Below are 17,382 nucleotides of genomic sequence, written 5' to 3'. Positions count from 1 at the left end.
GACTCCCCAGTAGTGAAGGTCCCTTTTCTCTTTGCAATCCCCCTCTCTTATAACATCTCTTCCCTCTAAATGTCTTCTTCTCCTCACTTCCAGGCTGCTAGGGGTAAGATATATACAGCACGCCACCTCCAATGTACCTTTCAGCCATATTGCTGGGCTGTATTGATGGGATGAATAAAATGTTCTTGAAAATACATATATTTATTTATTATACTTTACTTATCAATATTTTTCAAGAATCACTCAGTGGATTTCATACAAACTTATGGAAGTGTGTGGATCTGTTTCCCAGAAAGCAGCTGTGAAAACACTTTCATATTTTGCACCTTCTCATCTTACTCTTTCTCCTAAGACTGGCCGAACATCAACAGCAAAAAAAAAATACAGCAGCTACTTTTTATGATCCATAATATTCTATTTCCTACTTAGTAATGGCTGTTGTCCACACAAAACAGTTAGAATAAAAGTATGTGCATATGGCTATTTCTAAAATGGTATAGAAATATCACAGGAACCTTGGTAAGACCTACAGCATAATATGTAATGTGCAATGATAATGAAAAGCCACATAATATTACAAATGTTAGCTTCTGGTTGCTATTTTTATCTGATTTCAATTCAGTGAAATCTATTTAGTTTAGTGAAATATGGCTTGAAGAAACAATATTTTTTTTTACGAAAAGTGGACGAGTCTTGCAGAAATTATATGCATATACATTATTTTTAACACTGAGCATTAGTTTGTAGCAAGAGTTAAAATATATATTTTTATTAATTATTAAATAAATACATTTAATATAGTCAAAGATCACTGGTTTCTATAACTTAAAAAAGGCTAAAATCTGTATTTTTAAAGAATGTATACTTTATATAAGTTCTCTCTTGACAAGATGGAGCAGTAAGCAGGATACTGTACATGCCATATTTCAGATACAACCAGGAAAAAACAAAGAGCTTTACACTCTCAACATTCAGAGTCATCGGCTATGTCTATTTCCAAAAAATATAGCTTACACATAAATCAGTATATATGAAAGAATCTGCTTCAACTCTAAAAACCTAATGCCATTAAACTTATTTGCCAACATTACTGCTGTATTCAATGATATGAGGTCCATTATATAAGGTCAATTAATTTAACCTAATCTAAAATAAGTGTAAGGAATTAAAGGCAAAATAGAAAATGTATAGAATGTGGCCTGGAAAGCAAAATGTGCAGAAATTCATAACATGGGATTCAGGATCCAGGAGTAAGATCAAGGATTCATTCATTCGATGCACTGTAGTGACACTTAGGTGAGCAGCAGAGATTTATAGCAGTATATCAACAAAAAATACAGTGAATCAAAAAACTTTAACTTTAATTAAGATTTTTGACTACATACAAAAATTTAATGATTTAATGTAGGTTAAAAGATTAGGCTTTAGAATTTTTAAACAGTAGATTGTAATTATTTAAAAGGCTACAACGCATTTTATACAAAACTGTGCTGTGCATATTGCTTTAGGTGAATTCATTAAAATATTTGGCTTCTATAAATCTTCTCCCTCAAAGCTAGTATTGAGGGAAAAGAAAACTAAGAAAAAGTGAGAGCATGAGATTTCAGAATAGATATGGGGAAATAATATTCCCTTTGCAGCGAAGGGAAAGTAATAGAAACTAAACAGTGCTATGATTAAGAAGTCTGGGCATCAGTCTCTGGGGCTTACTTACCATGGTCATAGTGGCCCCTTTTGCACACAGGGAGGCAAGAAAAAGCTTTCGCTGAAGCATAATGAGGGTCAAAGGACCAAACTGGGGATTTGTGGCAGTGAAGTGTATCCCACCCCTGAGATCTGTTGTTTGGCTTTGGTTACACGCTGATATAAGGATACATACACAGACACACACACACACACACGTATACATATACATAGACACACACACACACACACACACACACACACACACACACACACACACACACACACACACACACACACACACACAAATGGTGCTCTGCAGTTTAAGTGCACTGCCAAGTCATACAGCTTGAGCAACATGCTTTTCCAAAAGTCCCCTAAGGGAAAGAGGAATACGTGACAGACAGCAGGAATATTAGCATTAATGTGAAGCAGAAATTGTAGGCAAATATCATTACAATGCTTTTGAAAAAAGTAATATACCTTTGTTAGAAACCTTCCCGGATGCCTAATATAAGGAATATGAGCAATAAAGGTACAAAAATAACCCCACACACATTGTACATTTTTGTGTTTGGCTATAACCCGGTGAAAAGGTAACTGTGTTTTGTTTTAGTTTTTTTTCAGTCAGGCTTTCTGCTTTATTATTCAACTTTTCTTGCACATAATAGCCTGTTTTAAGGCAGACAACATGAAATGATGGCAAAAACATATCTGAGAATAAATAATTCAGATTCTAACAATTTCTGCTACCTAAACATACTAAAATGAAATAATAGGCACTGAAATAACATTGGCATGTGTAATTATTAGGAAGAACGCTTAACAAGAATAACCAGGTAAACAGTAAATCCTATCATTCCATCCTTTGGGTATTTTACACACACAAACACAGACATACATACATACCACCCTGTAGCATTTGTTTTATTTTGTAGCATATTGTCTGTATTCTTTAGACCTTTTTAATAGTTATATTTTCTTTTGTTAATCTTTGTCATCTAACAATTATTAATTGTTGGATTCAATCTTGGTGATTTACAAGATAACCTGTTTTTGGAGAAGCACTTGAAGCCATCCACACTCTTTTTCAATATCAATAACATTTTTGTACTATGTTTGAGGTGAGATTTGTTTTGTAAAATGAAGTGGTAGATGGTGTACATAGAAATGAACGATTGGTGATTGGGGCAAACTTTAATGGCCATGTTGGTGAAGGGAACAGAGGTGATGAGGAGGTGATGGGTAGGTATTGCCTAAAGCAGAGTAATGTGGAAGGGCAGATGGTGGTAGATTTTGCTAAAAGGATGGAAATGGCAGTGGTGAATACATATTTTAAGAAGAAGGAGGAGCATAGGGTGATGTATAAGAGTGGAGGAAGGTGCACACAGGTGGACTATGTTCTATGTAGGAGATACAACCTGAAGGAGATTGGAGACTGTAAGGTGTTGGCAGGGTACAGTGTAGCTAGACAGCATCAGATGGTGGTCTGTAGGATGGTTTTGGAGGTGAAAAAGAAAAGGAGGAGAGTGAGGACTGAAAGAAAAACAAGATGGTGGAATCTAAAGGAGGAAGACTGTAGTATGAGATTCAGGGAAGAAGTCAGACAGGGGCTCAGTGATGGTGAGGAGGTGCTGGATGATAGGGATGATTTATACCGATTGGCCAGGCAGAATGACCGAGCTGGGAGAATGTGCTGCAAGTTAGAGCAATAAAGGATGGGGATGGAAATGTGTTGACTACTGAGGAGAGTTTGTTGAGAAAATGGAATGAGTATTTTAAGCAGATGATGAACGAGGAAAATTAGAGAGAGAGAGAGAGAGAGAGAGAGAGAGAGAGAGAGAGAGAGAGAGAGAGAGAGAGAGAGAGAGAGAGAGAGAGAGAGAAGGTTGGAAGGTGTGAAGATGGTGAAGCAGGAAGTGGATAGGTTTAGTAAGGAGGAAGTGAGAGCAGTGATTAATAGGATGAAGAGTGGAAAGTCAGTTGGACAAGAAGACATACCAGTAGAAGCATGGAGATGTTTAGGAGAGATGGCAGTGGAGTTTTGAACCAGGTTTTTGGAAGGTGAGAGGATGCCTGAGGAATGGAGAAGGGGTGTGCTGGTACCGATCTTTAAGAATAAGGGAGATGTGCAGACCTGCAGTAACTACAGAGGAATTAAGTTGATCAGTCACACTATGAAGTTATGGGAAAGAGTAGTGGAAGCCAGGCTGAGAGAAGAGGTGACCATCTGTGAGCAACAGTATGGTTTTATGCTGAGGAAGAGCACCACAGATGCATTATTTGCTTTGAGAATGTCCATGGAGAATTATAGAGAAGGTCAGAAAGAGTTGCATTGTGTGTTTGTGGATTTAGAGAAAGCGTACAACAGGGTGCCAAGAGAGAAGTTTTGGTACTGTATGAGGAAGTCAGGGGTGCCAGAGAAGTATGTAAGGGTGGTGCAGGACATGTATGAGGACAGTGTGACCGCAGTGAAGTGTGCAGTAGGAATGACAGACTCGTTCAAGGTGGAGTTTGGACTGCATCAAGGATCAGCTGTAAACCCTTTCCTGTTTGCAGTGGTGATGGACACGTTGATGGACGAGGTCAGACAGGAGTCTCCCTGGACTATAATGTTTGCGGATGATGTTGTGATTTGTGGTGAGAGTAGGGAGCAGGTTGAGAAGAGCCTGGAGAAGTGGCGGTACGTGCTGGAGAGAAGGGGAATGAACGTCAGTAGGAGTAAGACAGAGTACATATGTGTGAATGAGAGGGAGGGCAGTGGAGTGGTGCAGTTGCAGGGAGAAGAGGTGGAGAAGGTGGAGGAGTTTAGGTACTTGGGGTCAACAGTGCAAAGTAATGGACAGTGTGTTAGAGAAGTGAAGAAAAGAATGCAGGATTAGAAATTCATTTTTTAGAGGGACAGGGCATGTAGGATGTTTTGGAGACAAGGTGAGGAAGGCAAGATTGAGATGGTATGGACATGTGCCGTGGAGGGATAAATGGGTGCATGGGGTAAATGGGTAGGCGAATGCTAAAGGATGGAGCCACCAGGAAGGAGGGAAAGAGGAAGGCCAAGCAGGTGGATGAGGAATGTGGTGAGGGAAGACATGCAAGTAGTTGAAGAATAAGACTCCTGCAAAGTTTATTGCTAGTCAGTCAGGGCATGTGCGTTGACAGCCAAAAAAATCATGAAAAGGTCATGTTAAAACCTCCCACTCACCTAACTGGGCCTACACCTAATATATAAAAAATTAGCATAAATTTAGCAGTTTCCAAACTGTGCACAAAAATAATAATGAAGAAGGTGTTTTTGTAGTTCGAAATACACTTAATTATCCAATAACTGCTCAGATGACACAAATGATGCAAGAATTATTCAATTCAATTCATTTTTATTTGTATAGCGCTTTTAACAATGAACATTGTCTCAAAGCAGACTTAAACACTGAGACTGTGTCTGAGTCCCGAACACTGATTGGAAGGCTGTTCCATAACTGCGGGGCTTTCTGCACTAAGGTCAAGCAAAACAAGTAAAGAGACAAAACCCTGATCAGAGGCCAATAACAGGTCATTTACCACCTTAACTAGCGCCGTCTCTGTGCTATGATGAGGCCGAAATCCTGACTGATACATTTCAAAAATGTTATTCATAAGTAGGTGTGAGCATAACTGCTGTGCTACAACCTTTTCCAAAATTTTGCCTATGAAGGGGAGATTTGATTTTGGTCTGTAGTTGGACAGCTGACATGGGTCAAGGTCAGGTTTCTTAATTAGGGGGTGGATAACTGCCAGTTTGAAGGATTTTGGTACAAAACCAGTGCTAATGGAAGAGTTTATTATTTTTAAAACAGGTTCAATTACCTCTGGAATTATCTGTTTAAAGAAACTTGTAGGCAAGGGATCGAGAATGCAGGTTGATGATTTTGATGAGGAAATTGATGAAATTAAGTCATTCTCGTGAATAGGAGTAAAACTTTGTAATTGATTGTCTGTTATAATTACACTGCTGTCTACAGGGTTACTTGTAAAATAATTTGGATTTATATTAATCGTCTGGATTTTTTGCCTGATGTTTTTAATTTTATTATTAAAAAAGTTCATTAAATCATTACTACCTATTGATGGTGTGCATGTGAGTGCAGTGCTTTTACTCCCTGTTAATTTTGCTACCGTGCTGAATAAAAATCTAGGATTATGCTTGTTATTTTCTATGAGGGTGGAGAAATATGCTGATCTAGCAGCACTAAGAGATTTTCTATAAATTAGGAGGCTCTCCTTCCATGCTATTTGAAATACTGTTAATTTTGTTTGACGCCATTTACGTTCTAATTTTCGAGTGGTCTGTTTTAAGGTGCGTATATGATCATTATACCACTGTGCTAATTTTTTCTCCCTGATCATTTTGGTCTTAAGGGGAGCTACATCATCTAGGGTATAACGTAACATTGATTCTAGGTGTTCAGTGGCCCAGTCGAGCTCTGCAGGATCAGAGATCTATCTAATATCGTAATTTCTGGAAGATTGTTAATAAAACGCGCTGCTGTAGCTGACGTGAAAGTACGCTTAACACGATAACGTGGTGAAGTAGTAATGCAATGACTGAGGCAAATTTTAAAAGAGATGAGATAATGGTCTGAAATAGCTTCAGACTGTGGAATTATGACTATGTTTTTTATTTTTAATCCAAATGTTAACAACAAATCGAGAGTGTGTCCACCACTATGAGTGGGTCCTATAACATTCTGATTAATTCCAACTGAATCTAGAATGGACACAACAGCTGTGACTCCTTGCTGCTCTTAAGGAGTCTTCCTGATTATCAAAATGAATGTTAAAATCACCAACAATTAATGCTTTGTCTAGAGAAGTAGCTATATTTGTGATGAAATCTGCAAATTTTATGAGAAAATCAGAGTAGGGCCCTGGGGGTCTATAAATGATAATTAGTGGAATTGTCTGACTGGACCTGCTTTCGGACACTGAATATTTTATGCTGGTGTAAAGAACTTCAAATGTTTTACATTTGTGTTTAGTCTTTTGTGTGACGCTTAGATTATTATTATAAATAGCTGCGACTCCGCCTCCTCTGCCATTTAGACGGGGTTGGTGTATGTAGCTATACCCAGGAGGACTCGCTTCATTTAATGCTAAATATTCATTCAGTTTAATCCATGTTTCTGTTAAACACATTATTTTAAACTCCTGGTTGGTAATAATTTCGTTTACAGTAAGCGCTTTAGACGTGAGAGATCTAATATTCAGCAATCCTATCTTTAGATCAGAGGTGCTGGCTGTGCATTCAGTCCTATTTAATTTAATGTTAATCAAGTTACTAAAACAGACTTTCTGAGGATTCCTATATTTTGGTTTCGCTCGGGGGAAAGACACAGTCTCAATTTGGTGGATCCTGAGTGACGACTCTGTGCAGCTAGCAGACGGTTTGTTTAGCCTGTCTGTCTGCTCCCTGGCCTTGGCTCTAGACAGTCACTTGTTAACTAATGCTGTTCTGAGACTAGGACCTATACTACAAGAAATGAGAGCAGCACCTTCCCGAGTGGGATGGACACCGTCCCGCCCTAACAGGCCAGCCTTGCCCTCAAAAATGCTCCAATTATTAATGAAGCCCACATTGTTTTTGGAGCACCACTCGGACATCCAGCAGTTCAGCGACCATAACCTGCTGTAGGCTACATCGCCACGTCGTATTGGGATGGGGCCAGAGCATATTACAGCATCGGACATTGCCTTCGCTAATTTACACACCTCTATAATATTACTCTTAGTAACCTCTGACTGTCGAAGGCATATATCATTAGCTCCTGTGTGAAAAACTATCTTAGAGAACCTGTGCTTTCCTAAGAATCTAAGCTGACCTGCTATGCATAATTATGCAGCCTAACTTTTTACTAAATGTGTTTTTTGTGTCTGCAAAAGATATTATTCATGCATATGATGACATTTTGGGTCATGTGGTCAGTGCGTAGTGTCACTCTAGCAGTATGGGGAAACAAGGACACCACCCAAAAATTTACACAGTATATCGAAAATCTGTGCACAATATTTTAGAAATATAAGTTTTTTTACGGATTTGAATGTTGGTGTAATATATGATCGGCAGATTAGAACATATGACTATTACTATGATAAGAGATAAGTCATCAGACTGAGAGATTTTTATATTTTTTTAATTTGTGTCATTATTGCTCTCATTGTTCTTAAGCCTGTAGTTCCAGCATTTCTGTGAAAAGCTATCCCTCTTCAGCATATGAGTGTCTGAGTGCCATCTGAGGATGTTCTATAGGCCACCAATTTTACACTTAATTTTCAGTGACATGTTGATATCCTTTGTATTGTTTATATATTTTTTCTATTTTTTGTTGTTAATTTACATTTCTGTAACATTGCACTAAAGTGGTACATTCCTTATCTCCATCTGATATTCCATATTATTGTCTAGCTGACATATATCAAGAGTTTTACAAGTGGAATTAAAAAAACTGTTCAATTATAATTGAAGAAAGATTAAATTTGTGTAGGCTCCACTGTAAAATACAATCTCTCTAAGGAGGCCACAATATTACTAGCACATCTCCTCTGCATTCTGCAAAGTTTTAAGAGAAAAAGAACAAGCGAAAGGGAAAGAAATTCATGAATGCTAGTCCACTGAGATCCAAGACATATGGGTATGATAAAAAATTAGTAGGCCAGTTACATCACTGTCACTTAATTGACTTCACATTGTCGATCTTTTCCACTTCATGAGCTTGCAATACACAAGATAAGTGGTATTTAACAGTGATGTAACTTGTTCTTGTATCATTTCTCATGGCTCAAAACAGAAGTCAATCTGCTTGTTGATTCTTAAGGTCACATATTAGGAAGCAAAGTATAAACCGCAAAAGTGTAACTTATAGTATAATTTCTTATGGCTCAATCTGGTTTTTTTTTTTTTTTTTTTTTTTTTTATTCTTTAGGGCATATATCAGCATGTAAACAGTGAAAGTGCTTCTGCTGCTGTTTCCTGTGCAACAAGAATTATTATTTAAGGTTTTTGAAGTCTTTGCTTATTTTTGCTAAGATTTAATTAGTTTTTTCTTCATCAAGAATTATAAATATAACTATATAACTATAAATAAAACATTAAACATGAATATATTATGTAAATATAATGTATTACTCTTGGTCTTCTTAAGTGTTAAGTTCTGTTTTTTTTTAAATCATCTCTATGTTATCTTTCAGAAATCCCAACCAAAACAAGCTGCATCATTTTTTACATTTGTAATACCCTCGGCAGGAGTCAGTGTCACCGTTTCAAAAGATTTTGGTTATGAGTCGTTCTGGGCAGATATAAATATATATATAAAACAAAAAAATACAAAATAAAAAAATACAGAATGCCTTTTTTGCAGAAGAACCATGTCTTTGGTACTCTATTATACCTTATTTCTAGGTTTCCAAACATCAGTCTTGAGAGCACAGTGCAATGACCTACCCAGACCTAACTGACAATCAACCGACCGTATTAAGATAAGATAAGATAAGATAAGATAAGATAAGATAAGATAAGATATATAATTATAGATTAATATACCCTCTGTTAAACATTATTTTTGATAAGTCACAAGAAAAAGGGAAGTTTTTACTTTATAATCATTAAATGAGCTTCTTCCACTCCCACTGTTTTTCTGCTTTGTTCAAAACTGGAATGCACAAAAAGTCTGCTTTGTTTTATAACGTAATTTTTTTACATGACATTCGCCATTTGCAATGCTCCTTCACTGTTCTCTCAGGCAGACAGAAGAGTTAAGGAGTGTGCCATGTCCATGCTGCAGTTGGGAAAACTTTGCAGGCACAGGATATGAGCTAGTGTGTTCTGATCTTGCACAAGCCTTCAGAAGAGCCTGCAGCCAGCAGACTGTTGATAATTAATCAAAGTGAATACAGATAGAGTCCTCCACTTCCCTTAGCTCTCTTCTGCCAAGTCAATGGGCCAGGAACGGAAATGCAATTCAGGCCTTTTAAATTGAAATAACTTGCTGCTGCATTAGTAAACTGCATGGTGTGCAAGCTTGTTGGATTTCAGCAGCAATAGAAAACAGCACAAATATGTATAAATTACAATATAAAAAATGCATTGTTAATTTAAAGATCAGAGTTTAACATTTACAGAGTTACGATATTAACTTTGCTCAGCTAAATATTTTAGGTTTGCAGAATGCTTTTATAAATGTCTTGGTTATAGGAACCATTGGTTTTAAGAATGTTCGATATATCAATATACTGTTGTACTATTTCTTTTTATCTTTTTACATATGATAATATGTACCAACGCCACCAACACCATGATTCATGAAGAAGATCAAGAATATGTCTGTTCTCAATCATGTTTACATCGCTGACTCCCTCTGTCTCATTCACGTTAGCACCAAACTTCTTGTTGCCTTCTGCCTTGCTTGTAGTTAGCTTCATAAACTAGCCTACATCTGTGGTGTGTAATTGCTAGGAAATAAATATAATAAATAGACAGCAAATAGGTTGATGGTCTGAAAATGGCACACAGTGAGAAGAAAAAATACTGACATTTTACCAAATAAATGAAACCTAAATTAACAAGCCTGTTTTAAAAATGTAAGAAGTAGAAAGTACAGATATTTGTGTAAAAATGTATTTAATGAAAGTAAAAAGTTAAATTGTTAAGTAAATTACTGATACCAGAAAAATCTACTTAAGTGCAGTAACAAAGTATTTGTACTTCATTACTTCCCACCTTTAATTATAACTATATTTACATTTCCCTTAATCATGAATTTGATTACTTATAAAATACTTATAAAATACTTATGCACTATAAATGCTCTGAAAACATTAGCATTGTCTGTGTGGTACTTAGAGTCCAAACGTTATGTCAATAATTAAACTGGGAAAGTTTAATGCTTTAAAAAAACACCCTGCTTTGAATAAACACAATTTTAGACCATAAATACACTGAAAGATTTTAAATAGAAACAAAAGAAAAATATCTAAAGGTGAAAATAAAGCAAATTGTGCCCTTAATGGAACTGGTGTATTTATACTGTGCTCACATGACACTTTAATTGCATACACATAAGTGCTATTTACCTATTATGTGACTTTTGATATCCACTACTTGCATCCAAACTAATTTGGGGATTTCCCAGCAACAGAATATTTATGCAATATATAAATATTGCGATATATAAATATTTGATATGTAAATACAGTTTTTGCATGCTAATTGGCCACATTAAATAAGCAGGTGTAACAAGTGGTTCATTTATGCAATTACCCAACCAACCAATCATAAAACATAATTTATTAGTATTTCAATTCAATTACATTTATTTGTATAGATATTTACAATGGACATTGTCTCAAAGCAGCTTTGCACAGATAAAGAGGTAATAAAGTCATATAAAAGAATGTGTATGTTTATTGCATATAAAGTAGTTCCTTATAAATGTTATGAGTGCAGACTTACTGTACAGGAGTAAAGTAAATTCAGATAGAAAAAAAGACCAACTGAACTTCAGTTGTCCAGTTATAGTAAGTCTGTGCCTCAGGTACCGATTCCTGGCTGACAGAAATAGAAACAGATGCAGTCTTGTTGTTGAGGTTGTTGCAGATCATATTTTCCCACACTTTTGTGACTAGTATCTAAAGCTCTTGACCTATATCTGTATTATTTAAACAATATTTAGCATTGCTGTCACAATATTAATTGATTTGATACTTATATGAATGTATAGGGCTACGGTTGTTCTTACAAAGTGGCCAGTGAGTTTATGTTCAGACCGCTTGCACTTTTAGAAACTCATAGAATGTTTTTGACACCCTGATCTAAATGTTAAATATCGAAGTTGATCAGAACTAGCAATTACAAAAAATTATTTTAGCAGAATTAAAATAAGCAATAACAATATTTAAGCATACTGTAAATATTTAATTAATTAATCATACATTTACACCATAAATTATATAGCCTACGTAAGAATCTTTAATCCCATAATGTAAATTATTACATATTATTTTATGTATTATATTAATAATGTAAATTATTATTACATTATTACAAATCATTACATAATGTAAATTATAACAAGGTCATATTCCTACCGCAATGCAGCTCTCAATCTATATTACATTCCCTCTAAAGCAGTGGTCCCCAAACCCCGGGTCAATTGGTACCAGGCCGCACAGAAAGAATACATAACTTACATTATTTCTGTTTTATTTATTATCTGATTCCATAAAATACCAGTTTTTATGCCGGTCGTATCATTTTATTTTGTTGTCTTTATCCGCCACACCTTAAAGGCGGTCCGTGAAAATATTGTCTAACATTAAACAGGTCCGTGGCACAAAAAATGTTGGGGACCACTGCTCTAAAGGGAGTCAAAAAGACTCCTCAACAAGTGTGCAAGATGCTCTGTGTTTATATCCCCCAGGTGTATTATGATGGCATGGGGCCCATAGCGCCTGTTTCTTTTTTTGACTCCCTTTCCATCTTTTAAACACTGTCTGACACTGTGGTCATGCTCTAAGGTCAGAGTGGCTGTTGGCTTTCATCTCTTCTACATCTCGCAAATCAAATGACGCCAATAATAAGATTAAAACTTTAAATCTTTCTTATTACAGTATATTTCAGTTTATGTGGCAATCTAACAAGTAGTTAAATAAAGCAAATCACACATGGGAAACCAATCAAAATCTAGGAAACAAGCATTTCTTAGTGAACTTCCTAAGCCCTTGATACACAGCCAAAACTACAACCAGACCTTGTGTATCAAACTGGACACATTGTAATACATTCTACTGATGTTTTGTGCATTTTTCACTTCTGCCACACCTTCTTTACTTTAAACAAAGTTTGGAGCACTTTTTATTGTTTGGGGATGTTTTTGTACTTGGCTTAAAGCTGCAAATTTGCGTGCTGTTATGTGAACGCTGATACTAACCTGGAAACTAACCTAGAAATCACTCTTCAACAATATGCTTACAGCACATCTGCACTGCATAATACCCAGTCCATTCCACACCACTTGCGTCCAGCACTGTTTTCACAAACGCTTGCTTCATTTTTATTAGGTAAATTAATGTATAGGTGTTAATAGAATATCAGGGTGGTGTCAAAGTTCGGTTAACTGGTTACTATAGTTACAATAGGACTCCAAACTAAAAATATGTTGTGTTTATCTTAGTTTTCCATGTTGAAGCTAAAATTTGTGGCAGCATACAGATGCTATTCATTTTACAATCAATCAAAGTTTTGTTCATCTATATTCAGTAATCACATTATCACAATGGACATAGAGCTTATTAAAGGAGCTCTGGGTGCAATAAACTCTGGATGGTGTGATAGCAGAATGCTAAGGAATCTGACCTTATTCACAATAATAAAAAAAAAATGCCAGCAGTTGGGTAGTGTCACTGTGACTAACAGAAGAAAATAATATTATTACTTACACCCAGAATGCATGAACAATATTTGTCTCTTGGGCCTCTTTTCACGAATGACTGTTGTATTGTCAGAATTTAAACTTTGCAAATTCAGAAGGGAACTTTAAAACCTACAGATCTGAAAGTGAGTACACCCCTAACATTTTAGCAACTATTTTAGTATATCTTAGGGTAGTCTTCAGGGTGAACTTCAGTGAACTTCAGGGTACTCAATGTGCAGCTTGTACAGCACTATAGATTTACTGTCCTCTAAAAATAACTTCACATACAACCATTAATGTCTAAAAAGTGAGTATACCCGAAGTAATCATGTCAAAACTGTGTCAGTATTTAGTGTGAGCACCATTGTTATCTAACACTGCCCTAATCTTCCTGGGCATGGAATTTACCAGAGCTGCAAAGGTTGTTGCTGGCATCCTCTTCCACTCCTCCAAAATGACATCACGGAGATGCTGGATGTTAAACACATGGCACTTCTCCACCTTCTGCTTAAGGATGCCCAACAGGTGCTCAGTAGGGTTCAAGTCTGGAGACATACTTTCCTCTCCATCACCATGAAGGGAAGGGAAAGCATCATGTTTTGCTATAGAATGTCACAGTACAGTGCAACTCCCCAGTACCAACAGCGCTCATGCAGCCTAAGACCATGATGCTACCAACACCATGCTTGACTGTAGGCAAGACTTAATTTTCTAGGTACTCCTCACCACGGTGTCGCCACACATGGTGGACACATCTGAGCCAAACAATTTTATTTTTGACTAAATCAGACATCAGACTACAGGACATGGTTCCAGTAAGTCATGCTCTTGGACAGAGAAGAGGTTTCCTTCTGGGACAACGGACATACAAACCAACTTGTTGCAGTGTGCAGCGTATGGCCTGAGCACTGACAAGCGGACCTTCCACTTGTGCAACCTTTAAAGTGATGTTGGCAGCAGTCATGCATCTGTTTTTGAAGCCAGATTCTGCCTTGATGCACAGCAAAAGGACTCAACTTTGACTGACCCTTGCAAGGCCTGTTCCGAGTGGAACCCATCTTGTAAAACTCTGTATGACCCTGGCCACTGTATTGTAACTCAGTTTCAGGGTGTTACCGATCTTCTTGGAGCTTAGGCCATCTTTGTGCAGAGCAACAATTCTAATTTTCTAATTCTCAGAGAGAGGTGCCATGTTGAACATCCAGTGGTCAGTATGAGAAATTTGTACTTAAAGCACCAAATCTTAACTGTTCTAATACAAGATAAACAAATTTGTATGGTCCTGTCAAGTAGACAAAATCATGAACATGATGAATAGGACTTGTGGCTTTGCATGGTTACATGACATAGAGCTATTATCACTTAGGGTGCACTCACTTTTGGTGGCAGCTATTTTGACAATAATGGCTGTATGCTCAGTTATTTTTGTTGAGGACATTCAATCTGAAATTTGAGTGTAACAAATTTGGGTGTACTTACTTTTGTGAGATATTGCACATGTACACATGGAGAACATGCACAGATAATCAAACAAGCTTGAACTGAGAAGAAACCAGAATCCCTGATATTATCTATTGTGCCATCAACCCATCCACATTGCGGTAGATTATTAAATCACAGTGTGCGTTTTTCAGAGTTCAAGTTTTATTTACATACGTAAGTGTTAAAAAAAATAAAAACATAACATATAAGGAAAAAATGGCCAAACATTTGAGTAGACTTAGTAGATATTAGACACCAACAGTTCTAATTCGGTGTCAGTTCAGTGGTAATTATATTCACAAGAGTCAAACTGGTTTGTCAGAGCTTTAGGTCCTGAATAAAAAGCTCTCATGAGATGTATTCTGATGCAAAGATAACTGACTGTTCATTTCAGCTTTGGCCTGCCTGCTCCAGCAATGCATTAGTAATGATTACTGAGTCACTTGTCATGCAATCTTTTATTACTTGACAACAGTGAGGTTATCTTGCTCATTAATATATCGCTGACAAATATATATCTCAGCACACATCTTGGAACGTTTCTGTTTCTGATTTAGCCATCCTTGGTCTTAAGGGCACTATTGGTAAGAAGGGCACAGTGCCTAAATACTACTCTATGTGTTTGTTCTCCGTTTTGTTTCAGATTATAAGTTTGCATGTTCTTCTGCTGCTCTTGTGGGTGAGGAGGTTTGCTCTGCTCATGACTTTTGGCTAGTTGTGCATGGTGCATGAGTCTGATTCTCCTCATAGCTGCCAGGTGCTGTAGCTTAACTGCAGTTCTTGTGATTCATCATGTGTTTTTTGTTTGTTTGTTTGGTCATTTTCTCTTTGTCCTTATGCTGTGTTCATGCAAAAGCTAACCTGTGAATGAGAAAGTTAGAATGTAAAATTAAATATTAATACACATGCAATCAGACTGACTGAAAAAGTAAGCTTTGTGCACAAGTTGCTTTCCCCATTAGGGTATGAAACAGCCAACAGATGATTCATTTCCCCTGCTGGCATTACAGCCATATTGCTGATTTTATCAACCCCACTCCCTTTGTCTATTTGGGGTCTTTTTTTTTTACTTACCCAGAAGCCCTGAGCTCATTTTAGAGTGATTAGATTAGCTCCAACGAGGAAATTAACAATTTTCCCAAGAGGAAATTAAACGGCCAGCCACCAGGACTAAAGACTGAGCCCTTACAAATCAAGGGACTATATCCCACCACTGCTTTTCACACCTAAACAAAAACAGCTCTTATCACAGCACCCTTCAACATGTGTACATTTTTCTGGTTACTACGATCACATTACAAAATGTGGTAGTAATTTTAATTAATCGAATTCAGATACTTGTGAACTGGTGCAGGCTGAATGTAAATAAAGACCTAACACAATAATTGGTGATGTAATGAGCCAGTCATATCAAATTTAATTTTACGTACTGTTTACAGCATAAATTTACTGCATGAATTCTTTCGTAGATTATTTAATATTTTCAAAGCACAGAAGTTTTGTGCCAGTAGTCCAGAATACTAACTGAACTACAGTTTAGTCCGAGTATTTGGACAATATTTGAATCATGAGACAAATTCTTGTAATTTTTCTTGGGCAATTGAACATAAGATTAGATAGTAACATACTTATAGAAAGAGAAAAGTATGAAGAAATTCAATTTCAATTCAATTCATTTTTATTTGTATAGCGCTTTTAACAATGAACATTGTCTCAAAGCAGCTTTACACAGATAATGTGGTGATTCTAGAGTGTTTAGATCAATACGCATTACTTAGATTTGACCTTATTGCTGTAGAACATCCACATATATAAAGGGTGACTGCAATTCCCAAATAATTAATGCAATATTTTTGTTGTAGGAAAAAAGCTTGTGAAAAAGGTGAAAGACTTTAGTCACATCTTAAGTGCTTCATTTCAAAATCACTATGTGGTGTTTATACCATAATTATAAATAATTATTGATCTGACTGTACATTTTAAGTAATAATGATATATTATTGAGTGTGTGTGCTTCACAATGCTGACAGCTGCTTGATTTGTTGCTGAAATATGTTCTATGGATATAGACTTGTATCAAAAAATACCTTTTGTGAGTGGACAGTTAAAGAATAAAATGTTCTGTGGCACCAAAAAATACAATACACAAAACATTTACCAATGTGTTTAATATTTCAATAGTGAAAAATATGTTGTTAAAATACATTTGACAGTACTGCTAAAAATAAAATTGATTAAAAACTGATTACTTTGTTTTATTAAATATAATTATAGGACTATGACTAATATGAATACAGGTAGTTCCAGAGTTAGGATGATTCGATGAGATGATGTCAATAATGATACAAAAAGCAACAACGATAGCAATGTCTTGGTATCTTGTCTTGTCTTGTCTTGTCTTGTCTTGTCTTTTTTTCTGTTTTTGGTGCTCCAAAGCCCAAATGTATCTCTCGTCTCTCTTCTTTTTATGGCCATCACATAAAAACAGAGTACATTCAGCTCTGCCCTCCACTCACAAACTGGCGCACACATATATATATATATATATATATATATATATATATATATATATATATATATATATATATATATATATATATATACTGTAAACTTTATACATTACTGTAGTGTAAATCTGTTTTACTAAATTATGTAGTCAAATTATTGCAATTTTCATTGCATTATGCAGTTATTAACAAATTACAGTTTACTGCTATACTGATCACCATTCTTTTATACTGATGAATGAGGTCATAATAACATCTCCATCATAACC

This window comes from Silurus aristotelis, assembly GCF_946808225.1.
Source record: "Silurus aristotelis genome assembly, chromosome: 9".
NCBI classification, from domain to species: domain Eukaryota; kingdom Metazoa; phylum Chordata; class Actinopteri; order Siluriformes; family Siluridae; genus Silurus; species Silurus aristotelis.
This window is presented reverse-complemented; position numbering follows the sequence as displayed.